Source organism: Haemaphysalis longicornis, unplaced genomic scaffold, assembly GCF_048455015.1.
Source record: "Haemaphysalis longicornis isolate Haplotype H1 unplaced genomic scaffold, Haemaphysalis longicornis Haplotype H1 scaffold_7, whole genome shotgun sequence".
NCBI lineage: Eukaryota > Metazoa > Arthropoda > Arachnida > Ixodida > Ixodidae > Haemaphysalis > Haemaphysalis longicornis.
The window spans coordinates 174,363,102-174,384,592 of record NW_027526422.1 but is presented as its reverse complement, the minus strand read 5'-3'; the positions used below and the strand labels follow the sequence as shown (position 1 = coordinate 174,384,592).

At 47.3% G+C, this 21,491-nt stretch overlaps 1 long non-coding RNA gene and 1 pseudogene across 1 annotated transcript in view; one reads left to right on the top strand and one right to left on the bottom strand.

Moving 5' to 3' along the window:
- LOC144144841 (uncharacterized) overlaps positions 1–8,310 on the bottom strand; it is a 30,030-nt pseudogene extending 21,720 nt beyond the window's left edge.
- LOC144145541 (uncharacterized) overlaps positions 1–15,742 on the top strand; it is a 57,403-nt gene extending 41,661 nt beyond the window's left edge. The window contains exons 2-3 of the long non-coding RNA XR_013317522.1: positions 10,615–10,660; positions 15,587–15,742. This is a non-coding gene — a long non-coding RNA (uncharacterized LOC144145541). The remainder of the gene's footprint in view (positions 1–10,614; positions 10,661–15,586) is intronic.
- The last annotated feature ends 5,749 nt before the right edge of the window (positions 15,743–21,491 follow it).

Genomic DNA, 21,491 nt, shown 5'->3' with positions numbered 1-21,491 from the left:
TCCGCGAGTACTGAATGGAACATGCTGTTTATGAAGAGCTCACCCGTCGCACAGTCCACCACAGCGCCACATTCACGGAAGAAGTCGATACCGAGAATAACATCATGTGTGGACCTCGGAAGCACTTCAAATTCAGCCTGTAAGTGTTTGCCGGCTAGGAAAACTTCAACCGCACAAATACCGATGGGGCATAATGACTCGCCCCCAACCCCTCGAAATATGGCACCACGGTCCCAGTTAAACATCACTTTAGGCCCAATATGCTCCTTAAAACCCTACTCATAACGGAAACTGTTGCTCCAGTGTAAACTAAAGCCATTGTCTGTACACCATCAATAAACACTTCCACTTTGTTCTTGACCATAAAGACGGGCAGAGGTATGTTTCATAGAGACTGTCCGGCGACCTCACCCCCATCGGCCGCGCCGGCTAGTTTCCCGGCGGCGGTGATAAGGGGTGCCGCCGAGGCGACGGAGATTGGCGTTGGCGTAGGGGCGGTGGCGTCAAACTCCTGTCGGAGGCGGGAGAGCCGTTTCGGGGACCATTAAGATGCTGGTTGTAGCCAGTGGGTGGAAATGGTGGCGACCAACGGTTAGGGTTATAATTACTACCCCTAGGCCAGGTAAACCGCGGCCCGCGCTTAATCCAGGGCTGCGACTCCGGCAAAACCGCGAGATATGACCGGCGACCCCACATCGGTAACAAACAGGTGGCTCGCGAGGAGAGTCGAACTGGAAGGGCTTGCACGCCGATACTCGTCCGGGTGGTAGGCGTCCTGTGGACCATGGAAACGGCCTCGTGATTGATAGTAGCCATCTTGTGTCGGGATAGTATACATGTCACCTCGCCGGTCGTCAATGAAGTCGGCCACGTTGACAGATGGTCGTAATGATGCCACGTGCGTTGTAGAAAAGTAGGAATTCGGAGGTGCCTCGTGCCGTGAGTCGCTGTTGTAAGATGAGGTCCAGGGACGGGCAACGTCACTGTGTCGGAGCAGCTCTTCAGGGACTATTTGCCGTATGGTCGACGCAAGGTCGATAGACGAGTTGACGTCCACGCTTGCGACCGTTGTGACGTTGGGTAGCGGACTAAACTTTGGCGTTATCCGGCGCATCTTCAGCGCTTCAAACCTGCGACAGTGTTGGATTACGTCAGAGATGGTGTTCAGGTCGTCCTTACTGATGAGAAAATTGAAAACGACTTCCGCAATGCCCTTAAGTATACGCCCAACTCTGTCGTCCTCCGGTATCCTAGCGTCGACGACCCGACACAACTTCAGTATCTCCTCTATGTAGGTCGTGCATGTTTCCCCGGGAACTTGCGCTCTCAGGAGGAGTGTCCGCTCGGCCTTCTTCTTTTTCGCTTCCGAATCACCAAAGGCTTTCCTGATTTCCTCGACGCATCCGTCTCATGTGGTCAACTTTTCCTCGTGGTTTTCAAACCACGTCAACGCTGTCTTGTCCAAGGAGAAAACGACGTTCGCAAGCCGGTCCGCAGCGTTCCAGCGGTTGTACTTGCTCACTCGTTCGTAATGAGTGAGCCATTCGTCGACATCTTCTTCCGGTTTCCCTTCAAACTTCCGCGGCTCTCGTGGCTGCTGCCAGCTGTTGGGAGGTGTCACCGAAGAGTTGCCTTGAGTCGGAGGGGCCATGTCTTCTCGGAGGGGCGAGAGGCCAGCTACGCGACGGCTTCGACGAAGATCCAGTGACGCCGTTGTCCGCTGGGACTACCCCGATCCTCCACAAAGACTGTTACGGGGATAAGCAGGCGAGTAAGAGGCAAAGTGGGGTTTATTCACCGTAATGGCGGTGGTTCACCGGAGAGCGTGCAGCAAACATCGATTCCGCCCAAAAGAAGCGCTTCGTTCCCTTCTTCATCGGCCGTGCAGCTGGCGAGGAGGATTTGCCCGTACAGTGAAGCAGCCCTGACATTTTGTGTAACAATATTGTTGGCATGGAGAGTGTGTTGCTTTGATATTTATGCATGGTAACATAATTGTGGTCATTACCAGTGGGAAGACAGCGCGGTCAATCTCTGTTACTTCGTAGCATTTACGCCAATCGTCACTATCTTATAATAATTATCACGATCCTCCCAGTTTCATTCCTTCGGTGGCCTGCGCGCAGCTTTAAATAAAAGTGGCCCTTCCGCATCTCGGAACTCCGCCTGTCAAGTGGTGGACGTTGCGCCCGATTCCTCCGTCTAGCTCTCGTGGTTGCACCACTGCAGCCTCGATCATTTCAGCGATTACTGGTTGCAGACACCCCGAGACAGCACTAAAGAAAGCATGGTGCTCTTAAGGCAGCTGCTCCTCTTAGTCCCGCCTTCACTATCACCAGTCGCCACCGTGATCATCCCAACATCGCTGACCTACGTGGCCAGGAGGCGGGTCCCGCCTTCACTATCACCAGTCGCCACTGTGATTATCCCAACATCGCTGAACAAAGTGGCCAGGAGGCGGTCTCTTAACCTTCAACCAAGCATCCGGCCTTATTCCGGTGTTCGCGCCATATTCTCCCCTGGTCAGCCTGGGAAAAATTATTACGGTTATCACCGCAGCAACACTGCCGCCATTCTGACCTTGAAGGAGTTGTAATTGTCATGGCAATAATGGGAAAGAAAGAAATGAAAGAAACGTGGCTACCTGGCCTCCGTCAAACTTATTCGCTCTTGCTTTGCTGTTGTAAGAGGCAGCATACGTACTTTGATTGTGACAAACCACAACCTTCACCTCTCCTGCTGCCTTGTGTAAGTAGGCTTCCAGCTCTAAAAAATACCGCTGCCCTTTCGCTTAGATTTTCCGGACTTCCACTTGTCGAGTCCAGCTAGCTCTAAGAAGTTCCAGCGTTTCGCAAGGCGTGCGGCCGTGTAAAAGTTTAAAAGGAGGCATGGCGGTTGTCGTATGGGGTACATCCTGGTACACCCATAGCTGTGACGTTGCAAATGTGTCGCAATGGTTAAAATGCTTTCAGTTTTAAGAACACTGTTCCACTCTCCGGATCGTCAGGGGTCGGGAAACGCGAGGAGCAGCCACCGCATCCCCCACTTTGGAGCAACTCTGGCGTTATTGCTTCGCTGAAGTTCCTTCTCTGGTCACACAAAATGCGTTCCGGAACGCCCGATCGGCTTAATATAAGCACCAGGGCGTCACAAGTTTCCCTCGCCGTTATCGTTCGTAGGCACACCACTTCTGGGCAGTGGATTTGGAGGTCTATGAGGCACAGAGCGTATTTCTGCCCTCTAGCGCATGCTGGTTCTATGGGCTCTGTTATGTCCAGGTTGACGCAATGGAACCACTCCGGCCGTGTGAGCGGGGTGATAGGAACGCGGCATGCCGAGCGCTTGTTAGCTCAAAACGGAAAACCTTGGTAGGACGCCCAGAGCCGTGTTAGCGTGGCCTGCATGGCCAGCTAGTAAAAGCTATACTTAATTCGGGTCATCGTGTGCCAGGCGCCAAAATGGTCGCCCCATGAGAATTCATGCGCAATGGGCAAAACTACTCTCTGGCTGTCCTATGGCACCCCGACCTGCCTCATCGGATCCTCCCACAGTTGATTTGCGTAAAAAGAATGCCGCCCTCCAAGAACATTCTACCCTTTGTCACTGCCGCATACCCCGGTACCTTCGCAAGCGTCGGGTAGTTACTCTGAGCGGCCGAGAGCGTCTTAATTTTCCAACACCCGGTTTTGGGTGATTTCTCGTCTGCGTCTCCCTCTACCCGATCCAGGTTTTCTCATGAGGTTGCCTGCCCCGACCCCTAGGCTCTGCCTCCACGTCTCGGCCACTGGGGACCGACGTGAGCGTGACATTATTGCAGTGGCTGAGTCATCTCTCCCTGCCGCCAGCATATGTCCGTTGAGGGTTCTCGTCTTCTCACTCATCGCCTGCGCTTACGCAGCGCTCCTAATGTCTGCAGCGGGCTGCTCTTCCGAAGCTAGTGGCCTCTGGGCCGCGGCCTGAAACACCTGGCAGACCTGAGTGAACTGTAGACCATCGGTTTACGCCGCCAGTTCTTCGGTCAAGGCGCATTAAATATGAATATGTCCGTTGATCCCTGCTGCTATCGCCGGTGACGTGTTGTCCACTAGCAACGCCAGCGCAAGAGGGACCAGCGTGGCAGTCACTCGGCTCCTGAACGCTACTGCGAGCGGTATCAATATATCCGGTTTGACAAGGTCATCTAGGACCCTGCTCTCCCTTGTTAAGTTTGTCTCCCTGAATACGAAACTTTGCTGAGAATTTTGTTGTCACAAGATCCCTGAACCGTAGGTAGTTCTGGGTGCTTTTTAGACACGCTCGCCAGCCTCTCCGACAGTACACGCGTTTGTGCACTTTCCGCCTTAGGATCTGGTTGAACCAAGAGCTCATCCTGAAACTGTGATTGTTGTAAATTACAATTTTTGGGATGCTCAGTCGACGGGTGGGTGGTGCCCCCGCACTTGTAGCACTGGCTTGGACTGCGACTGTGAATTCGGAGTGCGAGGCATTTTTGCGGGCGATGTGCGCACCTTAAGCAGCCAGCGCTGGTATTACATCCACAAGTTCCTCCTCTAGACCCGCCCAAGTGAACGGCTTTCTGCTGGAAACGTTCCCGTAGTTAAGCAAATACCCGTGCGGCCGCTGCAATTCAGACTTTGCGGAAAACAGTACTTCTCGTTGTGGTGGGGATATCAACACCAGCCTATTCTGGACTTAAAGTTTCATTATGGCGAGAAAACAAACACTGCCTCAACGACGCAACGACGCATAAAAGACTAATACCAACGCCACGCTCCCACTACCCCAACGCACTGGTGCATCCCTCGAAAGAGGACTGAACATGAAGACAGCTGCAGAGTGCGAAGCCTACTGTATGCGACTCATCTGGCCATGACTAGATGACAACACTTCGCAACGAACCTTCAACGGGAGCCAACGCAGACGCGATTCCCTCATGCACCGGAAACTCGAAGAAAACTACTAGTGACGGAGTGTTCTCCGAGGGTGCAAAATTACATCACACATCTTACTTGGGAGCCCTGTGCAGCGATGTTTTCGGATATACGCCTCCTAGACATGTTTGTATACTCGCAGCCGGATGTTTTCGGGTTACATGTATCACCTAAATCCGAATTATTGTGAACTTCAAGCCAGTTGCGAGTACTTTGCTGAGCCGTGTGTTTCACACCTTTGAAATCGTTTTTCCACGCACGATAAGCGGATTGGTCTCAGGTTTACAAGCACAGATTTCCTGGCAGGCTTCAGGAAGAATCTCATTTCGGCTTTCTTATACCTTCACGCTTAATTCCAGGTTGTAAATATTCTAAAATAGTGGGTTTCACGGGTTTGTCAATTGTGCATTAGTTTTTGTTTAACAGTGCTCTTTGCAGTATAGGTGCCGCCGTTTTTGCGACTGCTAAATTGGTTGTGTTCTTCTGCGATTATTGCCACCTCAGATCTTCATTTGGCACTACTTCGTACTTAGGCTAATCAAACAAGGCAAATGCACACATGTTTTTTCTCGGCTAATCTATTTATACCCTTCTTGATCGACTGCGTGTCACAAAAATTAGTAGTAAGCAAAATACACTTAAACCTCCGTGACATATCCATACATATAGAAGAGCGCATCCACGCACTGCCAAAGATATGTACCTGCGATTTCAGAATACCTTTTAGTAATTCGCGAGGGTGTTTCCTTACAAAAAAAGTTGTGACACCACTAATGTTGGCTTCAAAGATTAGAAGTCCATCTCAGTATTCTCCCACGTTTTTAAATGACGTTACTGGCACAACTTTTGAAGAGTTTTAAAAGTTTTTTCCAGAGGGGCAAAGCTGCCATGTAAATCCACTTTCCGGAAAATGCACTGAATCCGAAGTTTGCTAGGTTGCGCTGTTAGGTAATTACGAGGGTGTTGTTAAGTGTGGCTTACTTTTTAGTGGCATAAACAAAAGGACAGTTGCTTTGCTGGGGCTTGTGACCACTAACCTCTCATTCGCGGCGCTCGTGATATCTTACCTCATGGCCCAAACATAATCTCTTGTTGTCATGAAGTTGTTTTGGAAAAAACAAAAATCATTTTCCGTAAGAACAAAAGCTGCATATACCACCTTAAATATTCTGCAGTGCAATGAGTATGAAAATGCACCATTGTGTGAAAATGGTAGAGTATGCATGCAAGGTTATGAAAAATGGCGTAGCTTTAGAAGGTCTCCTTGTAGCAGTCATTGTTGCCGCACTTTCTCGAACAATGAGGCCATTCATCTGCTTATAAGGTAACGCGAATAATATCGTAAATAGACGAACCGCCTGTCATTTACAACTAGTTATTTTCATCAAGTTGATTGGCCAACTCGGCGTCTTACCACACAGCGACAAAGCCACTCGGAGCATTTTAAGGCGACTTTACCATAGATATACTAGCACGTCAAAGAAGCCACAAATAAGTTCCTTATGTGGGGTCTTAACCTGCTAGTACGTGAGCTCATCCACCGGGCCAACCATGAACGACTTCGACGCTCGATCTGGCGCTAATAAAGCCAGTTTGATTTCGAAAACAATGCTACGCTTGTTTAGAATTCTACGCCGTTGTCAGACAGCACACCGAATGTCTGATTGCAAAAACGATAAAACATGGGTCAATGAATGATGGAAATTAAGCCACATTGCCTCGGTAACCTGCCTTGAACGAGGTATTTGATAAGGTGAGAAACAAAAGCTTGGGTACAATCGACGCTGAGAGGGATTTAACGCAGAGTCCCACAAAATGCCAGACGAGCACACAAGGCTTAGTACGCGCTTTTGTTTCCTCACCCTATTTTTCTGTTGTAATGAAGTATTTATTGGACATCAAGAGAGAGTGATTACTATATCTATAAATACTTGCTTTTAGGCACATATAACGACGGGTTTCATGCAACGTAAATGGAAAAATTACAACAATATCAAAAGGAACCGTCTACGCGCATCTCCACGGCAGGGGATGCCAGTAAGGAGCAGAGTCATTAGGTCGTATCATATCTTTGACGGGAGTGTACTGTGTTAAAAACTGTCCGCTGCACGTGTGTATTCACCACGCGCTCTTTTCATAAAATATGAAAGCGAGTCGAAAGAAAGAGGTATGGCAAACCATCCCCTGGTAATAAAATGGGCCTTACACTATGCGGTGCGAAGACGAAGCCCTTCTTACGGGTTCTTCGGAAGACATCGTACAAGGGTATGACATTCGTACAATTTCTTAAGCAGTGCATCGCAAAGGCGCCAGCTTACGGTAGACAAGAACATATGGCACTTGTGGAGGCTTGTCCTAACAGACAAAGTTTTGGTGCGCTGCTTGAAGAAAAAGTTCGTCCATCTAGAAAGCAGAATGTTGCGGACACACGAGAGTATATCTTGTTCGAATGGATGTATAGTAAGACGTTTATTGAGCTTAAACGGAAGCGATACAAGGGTGTGCTTAGCCTCGTGAGTCCAGGATGCCTCTTTTGCTGGCTGCCTCCAGGTCGCAAAGCACCATGGCGACCTCATACTCTGGAGCGGAACTGGTCAGCTCGGACTCCCACTGTTCAGGGAAAAAGGAGGGGTGGGATGTGGGTTTCGGCGGCCAAAGAAGCCGAGGCGATAGGAGTTTAGAGGCAAGTGATAATGTGGGCAGTCAGGTGGGACGAGAGAAGAGAAAATGTGGGATAGGATGATGTGGTTGTAGTAGGTTTTCGTCGGTCGTCGACATTAGAGCTAGGCTTGTTTGCGGCGAGGGAAGGGGGCGTGTATCGCCATCGGGAGTTGGTGTAGTGGGAGGGGATAGAGTTATACGGGGGGTCGAGACGTGTCATGGCCGCTGGTTTGTTGGTGGGGTAGTCGCTTGGTCGAGGTGCTTAAAGTTCCCGGGTAATGAGTGCGCAGTCTGCGGCGTGGGCCTGCCCATTCCCTGTCAGGCCGGAGTGGCCGGGGGTCCAGACAATGGAGGGGTCAATTTATTCAGGGACGCGTTGAAGGAGGTGAAGGTTGAAGGTTGGCGGTAAAGGTTGAAGCCTGCCTCACCCTGCGAGGCAGGCTTGCTGCGAATCATTGATGATAGTCAGGTAGGGTGTGTGGCAGTAGGTAAGGGCAGCGTGGGCGATGGCGAGGTATTTGGAGGTGAGCGCGGGAATGTGGCGGTATGAGGCCGCCGTGGGGATCCAGCCCTCGTTATTGTGGAATGCGATGGTGGTGCTGTGGCTAGTGGAGGACTGGGCGATGTAGGTATAGGGGGTGTTATGATCCATGCCATAGTGTTTTTCGAGGAATCGGACGCGGGCCTTGCGCCGGCCTCGGTTGATGAAGATGTGCATATGCTTGGCGACGGGAGGGACAGGAGACTGAAGTTAAACAGTTCAATACAGCGGGACCGGGAAACGCGCTGATAATAAATTATTTAAATCTTGGGCCGAAAAAAGGTATTTCTATATTCTGGCAAGAAACGACCAAAAACCGCTTTGAGGGGAGTATTTATTACATTATGCTCACAAGCAACGATGGAGCGAAAATGGCATTAACAAAAATATTACCCCAACATCACAAAGGCGGTGACTTGTAAGAAAGCACGATCGCAGCTTAAGAACAATGCCGAAAAAAGAAGAAACGCGCCACTTTTTGCTGCGTAAAGAACTGCGTACAGCCGCTCTAAAACATAGCTAGCACATAATATTGGCAGATCCATTCACCATTCCGTAGTAATACCTTCGCCTTCCCAAGATCGCTTACGTGTCCTAGATATTTTCCTTTACAATGGAGGCTACTCCATGCAGCATCTCAGAAGCCTCAGGCGTTTTCTTGTCCCCAGGAGAACGCAAAAATTTGATGACGCCGTATTTCCTCTTTCTTTGCTGCTACGAAATTTTACTGGGGGAGCGGTTGTGCCTGTCTTACCTCGGGAATAGAAAGATTATGGGGTGTTCCTGTCGCAACCACACCACAAACCAAAACCATTTATTTTTAAGTACCTCCAATCTGATAATACCAAGAAGCAATCAAGGCCGATCACATTTGAACGCTTTCCTCAAATAAAATCTGACTACATAACTATTGAATATGTCACTGCAATTCCAGCTAAAATCTGACAGCTACTGTATGCACTTTTCATCTCTGCGATGTTATCCACTCGCCTGAGCATGTATTCTTTGCTATTGTATAATGTATGGGCCATTTATATCTAGGTATGAGCGCTGACTTCTTTTGTCATGCCTGCTCACTTATCACCGAGCATGTTTAAAAGCCCCAGGCTTTGTGTTGCGTACGGCGTATTGCATCTTTGGTTTTCTGTGACTGAGCCTGGGGTCTGCGTTCACTGCCCTCTGGCGGCAAGCTGCCTCAGTGGGGGACGAATAAATAAGCGCGCTTGTATATAATGAGGATTTTTAAATAACCATTTTAGTGAACAACAGCTGTCGCACGGATAATATAGCCGTAGAGAACACAAACGTATTTACAAAAACTACTACTCTTTATACAGTACCTGGGTGTTAAATTGGTATCTATATATGAAATTTAAACTAGCGTACTTACTGGCTTGTAACGCGAGGTTTTTCTTAATTTTTGCAACCTAAAGTACCATCGCGTTACAATAGAATACCGAAATTAAATTTGCCTAAAAAGTACAATGAAGCACCCCATTATTATTGACACCTACAGTTCTGGCCATTTCGCGATCGATGTTGCCAACATGTGGATCCCATGATCTAAAGCCATTTTAAACCTGTGCAAGCCCAGACTGGCGCTCTTCGTTTTCTCTTTTTTTCGGTGGTGGTAGTGACAGATTGCACGGCATTCGCAGCGCTTTGCCCTTGCTTTTGAGTAGTACGCTGTAGAGGCGTCGGCGGTTTCCGTTGCCCTCACGTTTGTCGACTCGTCTTCGGTTCCCTTCGCACTGGCAAGGTGTTGCTCTCAGCACAACGCCTGTTGCAAAAGACTCGTTATTTTAATTTCTCAAAAAATAGCCAGTAAAGCTTCTGCCCGAAGACTCAACGTATCGACCATCCGCGTATAGCGGCATCCTAATTACCGCCTTTTCACGTGCGAAACTGGCCGAAAAGTTTTTTTGGGCCTCGCTACGGCCGCCACGTCGAATCGGAGAAGCGTGCTGCTGATTTTGGCACGGTACAGCGCAAGTGCATTATGGCGGTCACTGCTGAAATGATACAGCTCAACACAAGCGACTTCGCTTGACAGATGGCCATCTAGTGAACGAAGCTGAAAGCGTGACAGGCGGGCGTCTGGTCACAGTATTTGAAAAATAAAAGCGTTTTTCTATGTTTTTGCTGGCTGTACGTGAGTACTGTTGTGGTTGTTTAAGGAGATAATATCTACTCATCTCGTTTCCTTCGCGGCTTTAGTTTATCTTTCGGTATGCAATGAAATGTCACCCCTCGCGTTACAGTCGTGGTCGCGTTACAATCGAGTAAATTGGGTAGACAGCCGTGATTACCTAACACTGAAAAAGGTCTGCTGAGAAGCCCGTTTATGCAGTTTATTGAACGCCCATTAACAAAAAATATGTAGTGTTTTTATTGGATAAAGTACGGGTACTTAAGAGCATAAGCTTCTTTACTGATGTTAGACTTACCAAACTAAAAAATCTCTTTTTTCTTCTTCCGCAGCTGGTTGGACAGAGCCTCAAAAGAATCCCTGTGCAAGAGTCAGGTGGTAAGTAGGAGATGCAGGTTTTTACATGGAGTTTTTAAATATATATGTATGATTTATAAAGAAACAGTCGCCTTACGAGACAAAAGGTTCGACATAATTGTGATTAAATGATTCAAACGTATGGAATTTAGTTACCATGGTAATTGTTAAACGTTTTAGCAGCAGTTGTGCATTCATGGCCGGTTTCAGTCAGCCTCTTCGTAGCGGGCACACAATTTTATGCATTGCGGTCTGAATTGCTGAGAATGTCAACCCATCGGCAACTTTATCTGTTGTGTTTTATTAGTCACATGACGGAACACTTAATAATCATTATTTGTACGCAACAACAAGGACTGGACGCGTCACGAGATACAACACACTTTCGCCGCAGAACCATGAGACACAAGAAAGTATTACCATGAACGGCACGCGGATTCCAAAATAGATGGCAGCTTGACGAATATCGCTAAGGTGGCCTTGTCTCGTTTACGTTCGCCCGTTGGAGGCGCTACTTCCGCTCCGTCAGGACCGTCGCGTAGAGACATTGTTGGCGCAGCCAGTCTAGCAGTTCGTCCAAAAACCAAACCGAAGCTGGGGCTCCTGGTCGCGGCATGCTCTAATGCGCTGCTATTGACCCGCCTCAGGCACGTAAATGCTTTGGCGCAGTTTCGCCTTGAGCGTGGATATACTGTAAATATACCGTAAAGTGGATATACTGTATATGCAAATACGGGGGTGTAATTGTTGAGTGCTTCCAGGCGGTGCAGTTTGCTTGGAGGCGCAATGCTGCTGGCATGGGTTTCGAACTGAACTATACGGTGGTGGACGACGTTTGTTGATTCTTCTTCGACATCTTCAAGCGTTTCAAATGTAGTCTCTAGCGTTGTCGTGTTTATGTACCGACTGTCCGAGTGGCCCACAACCGATCTCGTCTTGTGCAATTACCTGATGTGGCGCCTTGACCACAGCCAGTTTCCATTCGAGAAGTATAAGCGTGCATTTTACTTGTCGAGTTATCGCGCTTTGCGTAGCAGGTCCTGGAGGTCTGCGTACGTCTCCGGGTCGATTATTTGTTAGCTTTAAGGAGCTAATCGTTCTGATGACGGTGTACCAGGGCACGTGGCTCTGGTGACTCTATACGCCCAGGGGCCGCTGAATTCTTCGTCAGCAAAAACTATTTGGCAGTTGTTTCACACTCACCCGGTATAAATTCGGTGAATAAACAGGAAATCGGCATCTAAACATTCTGTTTTACAGTCATGATTTGTCTTCTAGACATGGCTTATCTTCGGCTTCTAGCTGGGCTAAAGGCGGGGTCTCAGTTTAAGATGCGCCAACGGTCGCTAACCTGAGTTGCGCCAGAACAAACGGTGTCAACCTTTGGTCGGAAAAAAATACGGAACACAATCTCGGGCAACTCATGACAATTTGGCTCTGTTGCGATAATTCTTGTGGTCTTAGTCGGATGGCGTTGTTCGCCCACCGGTCTTGTGCCTGAGTGTAGCTGTCCCTGTTTTATTTTCCGTGCACTACGATTCTGGTGATGTTATTTCCGTGAAAAAAAAGTAAACCAAAATACAGTTCTCTTTTGCCACAGTCAGGCTTCGCTGTTTCCTTAAGTTGGTCAGAAGCAATTAGCAGGGGTTCTTCAGGTTTGCCAACTTCATTCAGGTAGAAGAATCCATATTCTCGCACGAGTTCACCATTCCACGCTTGGACAATTACAGAGGGGGTTTTGAGGAAGTTGCGGGAAGGATTCCCCCTTCACAAAGGGAGGAACTAAGACGTATTAAAAATCTGACGGTGGCAGTGCAATAGCGTTTTTTTTCAGGAACTTCTGGTTCGGGCAATTAGACCAGCAGTCATTTTTTGTTTCAACAAGCACCACAGCCGTAGAAAAGTTCTCGCCTTCTTTTGCACGATTTCGCACCTTTGTCCGAAGGAGTGTAAGCCCCTGCTGTGTTATAAAAACTGCCATGTCGGAAAATGATGTAGATTTTGTTTGTAATGGTTTCTCGTTGTTCAGGCTCTGTATTCGTTGTTTGACCTAACCGTTCGCTCTGAAAATACAGTGTGGAGCAGTTACCTCCCTCAAAAGTCCGCGCAGTGCATTTCTCCAGCTCCTGTTTTTGCTTGCACTGCCTAGACTGGCACAAATAAACACACTTGTGACCATTTATCCGGTCAATAAGGCGGTGTTAATTTTATCCCACAGAAAAAAGAAAAACAACCATGTGCAGTCTGCGGTGGCCGCACCAACTAAAGCACTGACGTTCACACAAACTCTACTGTGATTGGACGATGTCCAAGATTATATTCCAAATCAGTTTCGGTTTCCGTGCTTTGAAACAACATGCTTGGCATGTGACGTTATCGTTGACTGGGCATTTGCGGTGTCTAAGCAATCGGCATGCGGCGTTTCTGCCATGCTCTCAGCTGTACAATGCGTCGATCAGCCTGCCAGCACCGCTTGAAATCGTAGCAATCACTAGCTGAGTCGTAGTTAGTGGATGAATTCTCTCCGTATCACGGGAGACGCTCAAACGCCATGCGCGTTTCCCCAGCTTTGCAGCTTGCCTGGCTCGTACCTGTTTCGTAAGAGGCGTATTCCCACCAGGCCAAGGGTTGTGCCATTTTTGACTGTGGCCGCAAGCAGTCGGTGATTACGAGAACACGCCAACGAGAACTCGACAGCGCGTCAGGGTCAGTCTGTACCCGTTCTGCGAACTCGCTCGTGGAGAGCAATGTTAGAGCGCAAAAATGGCGAATTCAGTGTAGAAAACATTGCCTAAAAGAAAATAAATCAACTTCAAATGACAAACCTGCCTGTTATGGATTTAAACCTGCGATTTCCAGAACAATATTCCTAGTGCGCCAGACAAATCAGCAATGCGGTTTTTTTATGTATATTGCCTGTTTTTAACACACATGTACAATATAGAAATAAGCAAACGCTGCATATGGTGCGACACACGCCTACATAAACCTGCCAGCCGTCACTTTGGCTTGACTTTGTCATTTGATCATCACTTTAGAGTAGTTAACTGCTCTAATAACCCAACCAATCTAGGAGTTAAGGCTTGGGTCCGTAGCTTGTGTCCTAGATTAAAAACCACCAGGAAGTAATCTGAAAATTATAGACTTTACATTGTATCCTTCACATTTTTTAACCAAATCACCCTAGACATTACACTCTGTCCAGCCTAGACGGGACTAACTCCTTGGAAATAAGCAAATGTCACTTCACGTACGCCTCTAGACATTCACCCCCTCCACAAAACCGAAAGTATTAATGATTCCCTGCGACACAGCCATGCTCTCGTCCCCAAATGGCCCAGTAGTAGTCTAATCTCGGATAATACCCCTGCCACACGGAAAATATAATGTCATTACGTTGGAGTGTCTTTTGTTGGACCTAATGCCATTTACTTGACGCACTGCTACTCGGCCAAAATTCATGTCACTGGCAAATGATGGCAGTTGCGATAGGTAAAAAATTTGGGCCGAGAAATTATTTTAGTCATCTCTTACATATTCGCGAAAACAGCGAAAAGAGCCTAAAGGAGCCATGAAGAAAAAAACACAAGTTTGGTTCATTCAAAAGAGGGCCTCGTTGGAGTCATACTGACACCACTTTTAACGTTAACTTCGCTCAAATAAGCTATATCACTAGGAAAAAAGGGAATGGCCATGTGACCCACTCGCTCATTTACCGAAACAGAACCTATGATGTCATACCAGACTTCTATGCGATTGGCGGAGGCTGGCAAAAGCAAACGCAAATTAGTCTGAGCTTATAAACTTGCACAACGAACTATTTGTGCTTACATTTAGGGCACATTTTTTTTAAAGCAATAAGAATGGTGGGACAAACAGTGGAAGTTACGAAAGCGCATGTAAACATAAAAATAGTGATGCGTACTGCTTTTGGTACTGCGCGCACTATGCTTGGTTTATCTGATTAAAAACCAGCCAAGAAGACGGAGACAACAAGGAAAGAAAGATACAGGACGATGCTGGACTAACAATTGAATTTTATGAAGAAAACAAGACCCTACCCCAAACAAAAGCTCCGCATGGGCAGAACTCAACAAGTGATGCTTATCGCTTCGTACATGACTAAAGATAAAGTTCGCGACAATGCATAAAATCGAACAACATGCAAACAAGAAAGTATCACAGATTACCCGCTAAGAAAAAAAATCCTTGTCAGAAAGGCTCAAAGATGCAACGCTTATGCAGCGCTGCTGTCCCGCAGTCGAAAGAGTTTTTTAGATTGGCATATCTGATTTTTTGGTGCGTTTTCTCAAATAAATCCTCTTTTACTTTCTGATGAGAAATGTCGACAGCCCCTGATTTTAAATGACGTCTCAATTGACTCTACAAACTGAAAAAACTCTCAAATTCTGTTAACTTAACAGTAACTGAACGGAAACTCTAAATTCAATTTCGCAAGAGACGAGCTCCTAATTTGGAAACATTTAACTTCTCTGGTGAACTCTTCATTACTGCGGAGGGTGACAGTCCTACCATGGAATCCCTAAATCTCTGCTAACACAGCAGTCTAACAAAATTTTAATGGCGTACGTGTTCATATCGTGCACTTACAGTTGCAAATTTTGCTTAGATAATAAAGTTACCATGCAACTACCGCACAGGAAAAACGCACGTGGGCTGTAAAATAAATATCGAGCCAATACACCCGGCTAAGGAAATCCATCATAAACAATTCATTACCGCACCCTATGAAACGTCCCAGCCCTTTCTTGGCCAAACAAAAAGTATATGCATACAGAGAGAAATCGCGAACACTGAGAGTTTAAGAAGGTGGGTAGCCGGAATACACGACATGTATTTCGAACTTTGGTATTTTTCTTCAAGTGAGAGTTTGAAGCTGCTACCTGTTACAACCTGCAGTTGTTTTGTTTTTTCTTTTTTTTTCAGTGTAACCCAGATGCGATGATATCCGCGGCGTGTACAGCCCACCCTAAATGCAAGTGCGTTGGAGACGACTCAATGTTCGGGGGGAAATGCGTTCATGAGGATTTAATCAAAAAGAACCAGAAACGCGGGTAAATCAATAAAAATAAAATTCACCAATGTAACGTGTCAAAGTGTCACTGTCATGTTCTAGCTTGAGGCTCTGGATGCAATATTTCACAACAGCAGGCACTGGTGGCGTTAATATAGCCTAACGTATTCGCTGCATCATTCTATTTCTTTGCTGCTGACAACCACAATAAAGGCTGCTATCGCCCAAAACTTTGTCCGTGACGATATACAGGAGATAGAGTTTTAAGCAGCTTACTGCGATATCACTCCCGATAACCGTTCGTGGTACGTGACGTACTACGTTGCGTAGTGTGGACCTGGGAAGGGCTATAAAGTGGAAACGTAGCCGTGGGTACAATTAAAATGCGGCAATCGCCGAAGTCACACGTGGTTCGAGATATGCTTTTAACTTCAATGTTGAACGTCTGTTTTTTTTTCAATTCCATTTGGAGTGGACTATTTAGCAATCAAGAATTTACATATTACCTCTGTACGCGCAAATCCACGTAAAACAAAAATGTTGATGATGTTTTAGTTTCAATCTGTCGGTTGTACTTCGAATCATTGTTAGACTTTTATTGATCTTCTTTCTGTGACATTTTCTTTGGGAACTCTTCCTGCAGTGCCCCCCACAGAAACGTTCCACGTGCACCGCATTTTGGCCATGCAGAGTTCATACGGAGTACCGCTCGCCGAGGCGTACTTAAAGCATATACGTTTTTTTTTCAAAAACTAGAGAATCAGGTAATTTCTCACAATGAGAAAAGTTTGTTAAGTTTCTTGTTCATGCGTTCAAGATGACCCGAAATTTGGCTCTTTATGTTTCTGTGTACTCCATATACGCCGGAGTGTAAACGGACGACGATTTTGCGTCTCTGGCAGTCCGATAGCAGAAAATACAGTCTCAAACTTCGCGGAAGGTATTAGCTAGTGTATTTTCATGTGTGTTTCAAAAATATCATTAGTTTTGTGGCGGTCTTCTTTTAGGCCAGATAACATATCCAAGTTTTCGTATTTCCGTATATACAGAATGTTTCAGCGGGCCCAATATGTGCTTCTGCAGTTTGAAGTAATAATTAAGCTTTCATTTAATGCAAATAGGTGCGACCGTCATTGAAGTCGGTGTTCTGAACTGCACAATAGAGTCCTAGTAGGACTATTGAAGTTTTTGTGCGAGCGTTGTGGTGTGATGGAACATACTCGGGAAGGGGACTGACGCCGTATTCTACGAGAGAAATACGAAGCTCAAGCCCAAGCGGCTGCTGCTGAGTTAGAGGAAGAAGAGGAAAACGAGGCACGGGCACAGGGAGCGAGATCGAGCCAGGGAACAAGGAGGACTGAACGGGGGCATGGCTCTGTGCGACCTCACGGCAAGACGTCCGGTCTACGTGCCACAGTGAGGCAAGGCCGTCACCAGTCTCCGCTACGGTTCCGGGCGTCGCCGCCAAGGCCTGGGACATCGTCGCCAGCACGGGCGACCGTCGACCGGGCTCCGGTGTTCCCAACGGCGCGTGACCGGGCGCGAGGCGGAAGCAAGCCCGTCAGCGGACCCGGCTGAGAGTCTTCTGGCTTCAGAACCTGTGGTGCCAACCTCGACGACGCGAAAACCGTTACGAGGGCGACGTCGTACCCGCGTCCCATACTACCGACTGTGAGCGTTTCCTGACCTTGGAACGTCTACGTGGCGATGGTCGCGGACTTTGTAGTTGCAGGCGCTGGAGCGGGCCGCTTGGGCTGTTTCCATTAGCTGAGTGTCTCTGTAACGTTTCGTGAATTCCTGTCATCGTTGCTTAAACCCTCTGTGCTGTTAAGTCTGTAAATATAATGTTTGTTCCTCATCCGCACCAAGAGCGTTCCCTTCGTTTCGTGTGATCCGGCCCATTTCATTACATGTGGCAACCTGGGTTAATAGCCAGGTGCTTTTTGTTTGTTCCGCCTTTTGTTTGTTTATGCATTTTTGTTCAGCTTATCGCTTCTGGGCGCGGTCCTAACGAAGCACGTCTTCTTTCATTGCCGCCACGCGTTCTATCCTTGACAAAATTTTTTAAGCCAGCATAACCAGTTTACGATCGGGGTACGTGCAGTGTCTAACTCTAAACAAAGACGCTTCTGGTGTCGGTGGTACATTTATTTGTGAATGCACGCCCTGAAAGCCACGGTAACGTTTTCTAAACTTTTTTTAACGGCGCTTGCTGACGTGCTCCTTTTGCTGCCGGGAGTTGGGGAAGGCAAAAATGAATACAGGCACACGGGAGGGCCTGTGCTAACCTCAGCGCTAACCCCAGCGCTAACAACAAGGCGGAATGCGTACGTTGTCAACACTCTCATTAAATTCCAGCGCCAAGGGCACGGCATCTCAGAAAGTCGCAACAGCTTCGTCGATTTGCGGCAACTGCGAATTAAAGTGGCGGCGGCAGCAGCCGACATTCACTTTGACCAGCTGGAGTTTTTTGAGGAACCCCGAATGCGACTCCTCACCACCGAATAGGCAGCCCTGCATTCGGCCAAGAGGCAGCAGGTGCAGCAGCCTCCCCCCGAAAAGCTGAGAGAAAGGCCAGTAAAACGTCGCTGTATTAGGCATTCACATTTAATATTGGTGCGTTCAAAATACTGATTGATTTTATTGATTGTAGGGTTTAACGCGCCGACGCAACGCAGGCGATGAGGCGCGCCGTAGTGGAGGGCTCCGGTTTAATTTTGACCACCTGGGGATCTTTACGTGCGCCGAAATCTCGTACACACGGGCGTTTTTGCTTTTCGCCTCCATCAGAAAAGCGGCCGCCGCGGCCGGGAATCGAACCCGCGACCTTGTGCTCAGCAGCGCAACGCCTTAGCCACTGAGCCACCGCGGCGGGTGCGTTCAAAATACGTGCGTGCATGTATACATCTGTTCTTCTAACTGATGACGGCCGACAACTCTGAAAAGGAGTAAAATTTTCTTCCGCCATAAATAAATTCTGAGTCAACTGTATTTGAAGGGCTAAAAAGAATCCCCGGTCACCCTTATGTTCTTTTCGACCAAATTTCTGCCTCTAAAGTACACATACAACAAATGTTTGAACGCAAAGGTCACAGAAAAAATGGGCGCCTCTAAAGCTCTCGCAGGTTTTAAACAAACTGAGATAAATTATATAAACAGTGGACAAAAAAAAACGTTAGAAAATGCCAGTCTGATTGATATGAAGATTCTCATTGCCGGAATGGCGAGTGAATTTTGTCTATTCATTACTGCGTGAGCGGTGGGTATCCGGCGATGATAAATACCCCGTTGAGCCGGAATGACTTGGTGAAAAAAAATCACCGCGTATCTGCTCAGTTTGTGGAAAATGTCGCCGAAAGACGATAGTTGTTTGGTGCCCTGCCAAGTATATGTCTTCTTTCTCTTTCTGGAACACTTGTAATACAGATCTCTCTGTATTTCATCTCCTAAGGCGTACACGCTAGAGGTTTGCTACAGTTCTTTTAAATTTACCGTGTTTTACTGGTCCACGCTGCAAGCCTATACGCCAGCACCGGCCTCTCTGCCAGCACCCTACTCCAGGCGCGCTCCACGTGCCATATAATGACGCCATCCGTTACTACTGCAATTTCATGTCTTCTAATGACCCCTTGGGCTCTTTGTATAACCGCTTTTGTCTTTATTTCGTGGGTTAAATTCTATAAAACCAAACTTTTATGTGCAATAAAACTCAATCTGATAAAACGAGAGCTTACGATTTGCCTCGATCTAATGAACAAAGTAGGATTGCCAACAGGTGCCTATACGACTGAATGATATTAGGAGCTACAAATAACAAAATAGTTAAAGCGGAATACTCGGTTTAATGAAGTGTTTCGTGTTCCGCAAACCCTCAACACGAAAAAGAGGATATCTGTCTATTTCTTAGGAAAACATTCGTCCGATTAACGAGGTGGCAGCACATCTGAGCTTCCAAAAGTGTCTGAGTTATGACGCAGCCGTTAACACCGAAACAACAGAGGTTTCGAACCATTAATAATCCGTACAGTTACTTTCCAACTCAGAAAAGGGGTAAGGGGATGCTGACTACCCAGGCCAGGTGAGAGATGCAACTGACTGGCTCAGGTGCTTCCCATTGTACATGAAAAACGAGAGCTGCGAACAGTCTGTTCCCCAATGCTAAGGCAGCGCACAAAGGCGAAAATCACACGCTTTCAAAGCAGAAAAATCAGTTCGCTTTCCGCAAAAAAACTAGCGTTTTTTATTTTTTTTCACAGCTGAAATTTAGCAAATTGGTAAAATATTAGAAGGCGAGCGTGCCGACCACCGTAGTTACGATGTTAATGTAGCTACTCGGATGTGCCTTCCGCTAGACATCCAATTTATGGAATCAACTGCTTGTAAAATGGTAGTCCCCATTATACGAAGTTCTAGGTATAACGAAACAATTCACGGGCCCCAGTAATTTTGTTAGATAGGGTTTTAACTGCATTGTTATTAAGAGAACACGCCAGATATCACTTATGTATTGATGTTTTGCCTCAAACATGTATAATATTTGTTTTGGCTCAAATATGTTGACAAGTATGCATATTGCCGCCTGTCGTAGATGTTTAGAAATATGTGTGGCTGTATAAAAGTTTCGGTATACCTTTGCATTCACATTGGCTTACCGACTGAATCGAGCGACAGACGGATAGACATACAGAACGACCAATAATATTAATTCAGGTAGCCCAAGAAAGATTACTTTTTAAAACAGTGCGCGACAGGGCGCGTGCCAAGAGGGCAGATTCAAGCGGTGGCGTTTGCATCCTGTAGGTTCCAGTCAAATTCTTTGGAAGGCGGCAGACGTAGCTCTCTACCGCCTGGCAAACCATCGGACCGCATCAACAGGGAAAACGGAGTTCGAAGCTAGTGCTTGGCGAGTATGCGCAAAAAAGCACTGAAAGTGCAATGGCGGCAACGAGATGGCGATGCTGGCGAATAATGAAAGCAGCGACAGGCAGCGAATGCCATGTTAAAACAAAAAAAATGTGACCACCAAGAAGGCTTGCAAACCATGAGCGGTTAGCATGTTGTGCAGGGAGCGTACCGGAGCACGCAGATTGCTACACGCATAGCGAGGGCCTCTGTTCTGGCAGTCTTGGTGCCGTTGGGAGCTTAAGAGGGTTCAACGCTGGTCGACCATTCTCGACATGTCGTAGACACTCTAGTCACGGCCAAGGTGTTAAAAAGAATGTGTGCTCACCCCGAGTAGTCAGAGTGGCACTGGCTACCACCCACAAGCGCAGAAAACAAATATACCTTAACATAAATGCCCCACAAAGTAGAGGGGGAAATAGCCCCGCAGGTAGCGTAGTGGTCATCGCACCAGGTAGGTCGTGGGTTGATTTCCCACCCTGCGGGCATTTAGTCTCCACTTTCTTTCTTTCAAAATTCTTTATGCGTTTCAATGACCTACCACATTCTGCCCTTTGCTTTCCGAGATTTTCTTGACAGCCCATCCTTATTTTCGTCTTATTTCAACGAGTCCCTCACTTCTAATTCTGATTGTCTACATGCATAGCGAGAACCGCGGTTCTGCCAGTCTTTGTGCCATAGAAAGCTTAACAGGGTTCAACGATGGTCGACCACTCTTGACATGTCGTAGACACCCGAGTCACGGACCGTGGGTTAAAAAGAAGGTCCCCTGCACCCCGAGTAGTCCGAGTGGCGCTGGATACCACCCCAAAGCACAGGAAACAAAAATACCTTAACATAAATACCCCACAAAGTGGAAAAGAAAATCGCCCCGCCAGTAGCGTAGTGGTTATCGCACCAGACCGGTGTTCTGGA